The sequence below is a fragment of the Elaeis guineensis genome, chromosome 15, assembly GCF_000442705.2.
Source record: "Elaeis guineensis isolate ETL-2024a chromosome 15, EG11, whole genome shotgun sequence".
In the NCBI taxonomy this organism is placed as follows: Eukaryota; Viridiplantae; Streptophyta; class Magnoliopsida; order Arecales; family Arecaceae; genus Elaeis; species Elaeis guineensis.
Window position 1 is genome coordinate 38,539,646 of NC_026007.2, and position 8,511 is coordinate 38,548,156.

The window sequence follows — 8,511 nt, forward strand, 5'->3', positions numbered from 1 at the left end:
CATTACAACTTAATATAATTTTTAAGAGGATCTTTGAACTAGTCTCGACACATCCTAACTACAACTATATAAAATATACTATACATATTATGCAATTCGGCATGCATTTACAAGTCATAATAACAATTATATAATGATGCCAAAATATATATAAGAGTGCATAAAATGACTTAACATATGTCAAGTATATCCATATAAGAAAGCAAACCCTAATCAAATTAGGCATGCATAACACCCTTAACCATAAATTGATTTAAGCATCAAGCTACAATAAAACTATAAATTTCAAATTATCATGAATTTATAATTTAATAACTAAAATTTAAGTCCATGGTTCATATAAAGTTAAAAAGGATTTTTGATTTTAAAGATCGATGCTAAAAATCGATACAATATTTTTTTGACAATATATGAACAAGAACAATTCTATACTACAACTTTGCACTTGTTTGATCGAATCTAACAAGGGTGGCTCTAATACCACTGTTGGGTTTCGATCATGCAGCAAAAATTAATTTTTAAATTTTTTAAAAATAAATATATCAATAGCTTTAACAGTTAAAATTATCGAACCGAAACCCAAATCCTAGAATTACCTTACCGATGTTGATCAAAACAAAAACAAGCATGCAAAGAGATAGAATTTTATACTTTCACCAAAAAGCAATATGGCATGATACTGATCTTCATAAGACTCTAAAGTAGAAGTCCTCTAACAGTGATCCACATGAAAGTTGGCCATGATCCTTTCTAACTGGTGCACTATCGCAGCCTTGTCTTCTCAAGAATACTACCGGCTTCAAAATCGAAGTACGATCACACTAAAGCTCGGTTGCTTTCAATTTTACGATCAGAATTACACTAAGAAGATACTCTTCAAAAGTCTCACAACCTAAGATTTGATTTTGAGCTCTAACATATAGAAACATCAAACCCTAGGATAAACTAACAATACTTGCTAATTTTCTCACCATCCTTCTTACAACTTTTGCCTCTCAATTTTTTCTTGCCTTTTTCTCAGATTTTTTTCAAATTTTTTTTTCTCTTTTACACACCACTTGGCTTTGATTTTCATCCAAAATTCAGCCCTTGGCTCATTGGGATGCCCCATATAAATAGGTGAAGAAGGGACGTGAGGAAGGACCAAGGGGCACTAACTTTTGGCGCTCCACATTCTCATATGGTAAAATAAATCACCATGACTTATTTTGGTGTAGGAGATCCTTCACATAGAGGATTCTTCTTCTTCTATGTGTCATAAATTTTTCATGTTAAATCAGTGTGAAATCATTAAGGTTCTGGATGAGAAAATGAAGAGATAAGATAAGATAAGAGCCTTCATTAAGAAGGACTCTTCACATCTCAATGCTAATTAAGAGGGTGTAGCATTAATATTTTGGTGTGAGACCTGGTGGGCACAGAGGACTCCTTCCACACTTGAAACTATTCTATGTTTGATAAGAACCCAATTAAATTAGACCCAATCCCATTAGGTCAAAGACAACTGGTCTAGTTTAGCTCAAACACTTGAACTAAACTAATTTAGAAACTTGGGTTAATACAATGTACTAGCATCTCAAATTAATCTTTTGAATTTATATTAAATCCTAATTAAATTAGATCAAGATCAAATTCTAAAGTGTGTGATCCATTGGGCTCCTAATCTAGCTATCAGTGGATCTAGACTCTTGACGTAACCCCAATCTGATCAGATTAGGTCAGCTCAAGAGTTTCAATCAATTAAGATTCTTCTTAATTAATTTTTAAATTAAACTCTTTTAATTTTGATAAGTTCACAAGTCAAGATTGACGTCTAGCAACGTGTCATGACTACCCAAAAGATTTAAAATTTTGATAAAAAATTATAAAAATATCCTTCAGTGGCAAGTTACCGTGTAATTCAATTCTTCAGTCAAACAACATTCTAGATGCGCTGTAGGCATGAAAATATATCAAATCTAATTACTATCTATATGTATCTCGATTAGAAGGTGATGATTTAATTGATGATACATTAAAAATCTCTTTCTAATTATCATTCTGCTTTGGTCAAAGACTTTCAGAATTATCGACCTATGAGATCACATAGGATGTTTGCTCCCCTTATTAGGAGTGACTAATCCTTTATTGATCACTCACAATCTCTATACACACTTCACCATATCCAGAACATCCCATGCACGGATCAGAGAATCAAGTTAGGAAGTGAACCAAAATATGGATTCATATACCAAGGTACCACGGTGATCTCAGGTCAAAAGATCACTTACACAACTCTCACTAGAGAACTATCAGCTGATATATAAATAAGACTTCATTAGATATTCTCTCACAGGTCTATTCAGTGAACTCATTCTTTAATGAGCACCCACATCCTTGTATTAGTGTCACCACACAAGTGGTTGTGAGTCAACCATCCTCATTTCTGAGCATATATAGGACATGCCAGTCTTATCGGTATCATTGATCTCTGACTCAATGAACCAATAACTGAAAATATTTTAGGTCATGAGTATCAAGATTTTAAGTCTCACTGGCATGATCTCATCACGACCCTAAAACCATTATCCAGACCTATGGGATTGATTATAACCCTAAAAATAATAAGATGCAGCATATAATAAATCAAAAGTATCTATTTTATTAAATATTAATATTAATTATATGAGTCTGAAAGATAAATTATAGAAAATATCCTATCACATCCCGTATGCGATTGGCTTGTAAGACATTATTCTTTCATCTACATCAAAAATATTGATCACAAATAAACAATGTGTATCATTATATCAGTGCAAGAACAGTTACGACAGAAGATTGGATGGAATCTGACAATAGACTTGCATGTTGAGTCTGTGGTGAGGCATGTCATGACAGATGGACGTGTCCAAGAATGAGAAATGAATAATAAAACTTGCAATTACATATGTTGCATTGAGTTGAATTGTACTAAAACTATTGCTTTATGATAGGCACCTAGATGCCAGACATTGATATGTTGTATTAAATATAGTTGTAATAAAAGTATTTCTTCTATAAGAGTAGCACTATATTGCAATGCATTTAATTGAGGATATTAAACTGAATTTACTTAACCAAAAAATTATAGTAATAATTGTTTTATCTATGCTTGCAGCGTATCATATATATGGATCTAGGGCCAGTAGTTGATTCTATATTAAAAGAGTAGGCATCTCATCGATCATCGATAGTATGGGATGGTGAGGTACATATTTATAACATTACAACAATCAGAAAAAATTTTATTATATTAAATTAATTTTCGTACATCAAATTTTACTAGAAAACCACAAAAATTAATATGGTAATATGATAATTAATTTTGTACATCAAATTTTATTATACTAAATTAATAAAACTATAAAAATTAATTATTAATATGATAATATGAATTCTAAATCCTTAAATTCTAAGGGTGTAGATCTTAAATCCTAAGCACAAATTTAGAATACTAATCCGAAATTAGAACCCCACATTTAAAATCCGAATTTGGCATATGGAAAGTCCAGTCGACCAGCCCATCAAACCGATCGATCGATTTGGAACGGCATGCTGACCTGGAGAACTCTACACGATCGATAGGTGGTCTAGATCTGGCACGATTGTTCTTCTTAATTTAAGTGTGATCGATCGCACTGCTCTCGATCAATCTATGTGGAATGGCACAACCGGTTGATCGATGTATTTTGACTGCTATCGATCGGTGCTCTCGAGTTGGTTGCGGTCGACCACATTGGCCCGATCGATCGGGGCCTGATACTTCTATCGATCATCCAAGTGGGTCTTGGGTGGGTCGGCTCTGGTTCTACCATGGTCGACCGCACAGTAGTCGGTTGACCGGATTGAAACCTTTTGTGCATAGGGCCCAATTCTTTATTTATTAAATATTCACATAAAATTTAATTAATTTTATTTTTAATTTATTTTGGACTAATTTCATATCACAGCTCGATCTATCAAAACAAAGAATACATACGTAGAAAAATATCAAAGTCATAATTCAAGATACAGATGATGCATAAGTTATAATTCTAATTATAAACAATATATAAGTAATAAGTCCAAATACAAACAATACATATGTCTAGCTTACAAATACAAAAGATACATCCATCATAATTTCAAATAGAAACAAAAAAGAAGATCAAAGATCATGGATCGAAGCATTGTATACTGCAATTGGAAGTTGAGGGCTAAGCATCCGCTGGAGGGTTCTGTGATTACGGAGGAAACTAACGATAAAAGTACTGTATGAACTGATCAAATCATGCAAATCCTTCATCCAGACATCTCGTCAGATATATCTCTAGTATATCTATTCGAGCAGACAATGATCGTAGATTGGATGACTGCTGATCAGACTGTGTAGACTGGCCGATTGAGCGGCAAGGATAGATTGTGTACTTTGAACATGATACATAGGCTGATCTCTGTCAGTAGGCTCATCTTCTTTTGCACTTTCTTTTTCATCCATATCATCTACACGTCTTCATACCCCATCAAAAAAAATATACCCCATACGTCTTAAGGATGAATGATTGTAGATGTCAGCGAGTTTAAGCTTAATAATTTCATCATCATCACTGATAGGGACATCAAATGCTTTAAAGATAGTAGTTATGATAGCTCGATCCATAGGATAAATAGAATTTTATACTTTGAAAGCATTCACTCATATAATGCATCATCATATATGGCAAATTAACCTTGCTACGCGAAGGCATCATGTGCAGGAGATAAACATCTATGAATGATACATTATCTCTATGACCCCTTCGAGATAGAAAATTAAATGTGAAAATATGGTGAATAAGTCGGTTCAACAAAGGCAATGCACGTGCACTAGGTTTAGTAGTACCAACTAAACCATTATTCTCATAAACATTTCGAGTAGAGGGAAGATATTTTAAAACTCGATGACTCCAATAACTAATATTAAAATATTTATCACCATCTGATGGAATGCCTAATATTTGATCAAGCATGGTACAGTCAAACTCAATACTCTTTCCTTTGACATAAGACGAAATAGAACAACTTGATCTGTCAAAACTAAAATTACTATAAAAATATTTTACTAAAGTGGGATAGATTGGCTTATTAAAAGTAATCATTGATAACCAACCTATTATTTCAAATAAAAATCTAATTTGAAAATCACTAGATTGATCTAGATCTACTATCCTTCCTCCCACAACTTTTCTATGAGAAAAATTAGATCTAAACTTTTTTCCATATTTATAATTCAAAAATAAATCTTCTTCGTACCTACATACCGATTGTTTTTCTTTTTCTACACGAGTTTTCTTTCTTCTCAACATACCACCTCTTTTTGAAGCCGTGGATTGATTTTAGAATGGAAGAGGATTAGAATTCAAGATAACACCAGAGTGGTAATAAAGGATTAGATGGAAGAGGGGTACAAGAGGGAAGAGGTGTACAGGAAGGAGGCAATATGGAGGGAGGCGGGGGCCATCATAAGAGGAAAGAAAACTGCCTTGGGGGTGGGGAGAGTTAATGGCCACGGCAAGGGGGAAAAAATGGAGAAGATGAAGACACATGAAAGCGCATGTTTAACATGCTTTTACATAGTGAAAATGCATGTTCACTAAACTCGCATCCTTAACATGCGAGTTCCATATGCGCCTGCACTGGGTGGGTCTCCCAGAAATCGCATGTTGAAGAGGTGTTTTCCTTATGAAAATGCATCTTCAAGATGCGAGTTCCATTTAAAAATTGAAGCTGGCGTGGGTGGCCAGGTCAGCCTAAAATCGCATTTTGGACATGCAATTTTCAAACTTAAGCACATCTCCAACATATGATTTCAACATGTGGCATCCTAATCAATCGAACTAGGGTAGATTGGGAAATAAGTTCCAACTAAGGGTAGATTGGAAAATAAATTTTTTAAAAAGAAATATTTTTAAAAAAAATCCTCTTTTGTTGGATCTCTTATGTTTCCTTCCTTTCACATGTCGTTGGACTATAACATCTGTCGATTGTGACGCCGTGGTAAAGCTGTTCAACAAGGTACGTTAGAGAGAGAGACACATCAACAATAGAGAAAGGGCAAAAAAACAATAAACACTGCAATAGGGAGAAAAGAATTCGAATCGATTCATCTACTCCCTCTGTTCTACATGGGAAGGCTCAAATATCGGGTTCGGGTTGTACCTTTCATGCGGTGATAACAATATATGAGATAGAGGGTTGTATCTTTCATGTGATAATAACAATAGATGAGAGAGAGAGTGGAAGCTTGCACGGTCGACAAGCCAACAATCGCCAATGCCCCCCACCTTTGTCTTTCCAATATAAGTCCACCCTCCCCCTCCAGTGCTGCATCCCCACCCCATAGAGATCGCCACCCTTCCATCCTCGATTCTCTTGGGTCCCTCTTCTCCTCTGCTTCTTACTTGGATTCCACTGCTTCCAAGCTCTGGTTTTTATCACTCCATGTAAGAGAAAATCTACCTTCCGATCCCCAGCTTCCTTTCCCTCGTTCTCTGATCCTGGATTCATACATCAGGAGTCTAAAGCGGTTATTTTGAACCCAAAGATCCAATCAAGGAGGCAACATCTGGGCTTAGGCTTATAATTACGACCCAAATGGCTGCTCTCATGAGGCCAGCCATCCTTCTTTCTCTGATAATTTCTCTCATTCTACCTTGCTTGGCCCAGAATTGCCACAATGACACCTTCTCAAACAACAGGCTTTACATCCTTTGCAGCTCCCTCGGCCGCCTCAATGTACCCTCCACTGGACCTACCACCCTTCCAACGGCACCACCGATATTGCCTACGTGGCACCGTGAATCCTCGAGGTTCGTCACCTGGGCCATCAACCCCTCTGCTCCGACATGATCGACGCCAACACCATCCTCACCTTACACGACTTCGCTGGTGTGGTCATCGCGATCACCTATAAGTTCTCCAACTACACTCCTTTGGTGCGGGACAGCAACCTTAGCTTCAGGCTTTATAGAAGGGAGGCGGAGTACTCCGACGGCAACTACACCATCTATGCCATGGTGGCGCTGCCCGGCAATTGCACGACGTTGAACACCATGTAGCAGGCCGGACAGGTCAGTGGAGGGCTGCCCGTCAGTCACGCTTGAAGCGGCGATAACATCAAGTCGATGGGAAGCATCGATTTCCTGACCGGGGAGTCATCCGGCAGTTGAGGGAGCTCAAGGCTACACCGCATGAATGTAACTATATAATATGAAGAATATTTCCATTAAAAATTAAAAAAAAAAATATTTTTATTTTTGTTGTGAATTATATATGTTGTGAGCAAGATTTGCCCTCTCGACACTGCATCCATATAGATACTATATATTTTAATATAATATCTTTAAGCAGTATGGTCTAGTAAAATTCAGTAATACTAAGTCTTGATACGATATGGTATCTGTTGCTGCTTGATTCGGTTGAGGTCAGAGAGAAGATGGTTAAGCCTCGCGTAGGGATACTGGCGCTGGAGTGATCTGCAAAATAAGTTCAAACTTGAGTTTTTGCTCTGATGAGGATCCTCCAATGCTCAAGCAGATTCAGAGAACAATAGGAGCAGTAACGAATTCTCTAGAGGGATTGATTGGCTTATCTTGATCCTCGGAGCTTTGGTTGCTTATATAGAAGGCTATTGAACAGCGGATCACATAGCTATAAAAAGATTATGAGATCCTGAGATTGCAGGGCCGTTGAGCTTGCCATTGTAGGCGAGATAATTCAGCTCTTAATTGCTCCTGTGGAGTGAGGAGGCCATTACTGGCAATATATTGAGTGGAGGGTTAGAATATCCTCATTGAATATCTTCGAAGATCGTGCCTGACTTTTTGGCCTTTTTGAGTTGGGTGAGTAGTATCACCTCATGGTACATGAGGGTCTTACCTATTAATTGTATAGGTTGTTAATCAGGAGTTGAGAGTATGGAGAGATTTTAGCCTTCATATCTCTTATGTGGGGGTATTTATTGTTTTTGGCCTTTTCTGCATGGTGTGGATGGTTGCTATGGCATGAAGATAGCTAAGTATAGAATACCTCAGCTTGATATGGAAATAGCCAAGTATACCTTAACTCAGCATAAATGAGGCTCAAGATAGCTCAGCTCATATCAAGATAGCTCATCACAGCATATATATGGCTCTTCATGGCAAGCATATGGCTCGACATATCTCTTCACAGTAAGCACATGGCTCAGTATGCCTCGAAATCTATGTCTCGCATATGAATCCGAGGCATCATAATACCACCATAACACTACCCTCCTACTCCTGAGTCTGAGAATCAGATGAAAGGAGTACTGTTGAAATGATGCCTCAGATCTAGGAATGTCCATTCACGCATCTCATTAAGACATCTATTCCTCATTTAATGTGGATGACGGAAGCAACTAAAGAAAAGCTTGAATTTTGAGCCGATCTAAGGTCTTTGAGCTTAGGCTGATCTAAGGTCTTAGAGTGGCATATTCGCTCTGCTCTTCATACG

The 8,511-nt window shown here is 36.8% G+C and overlaps 1 pseudogene; it reads left to right on the forward strand.

Moving 5' to 3' along the window:
• The first annotated feature begins 6,630 nt into the window (after nucleotides 1-6,630).
• Nucleotides 6,631-7,328, forward strand: LOC105034457 (cytochrome b561 and DOMON domain-containing protein At5g35735-like; annotated as a pseudogene).
• Nucleotides 7,329-8,511: the final 1,183 nt, after the last annotated feature.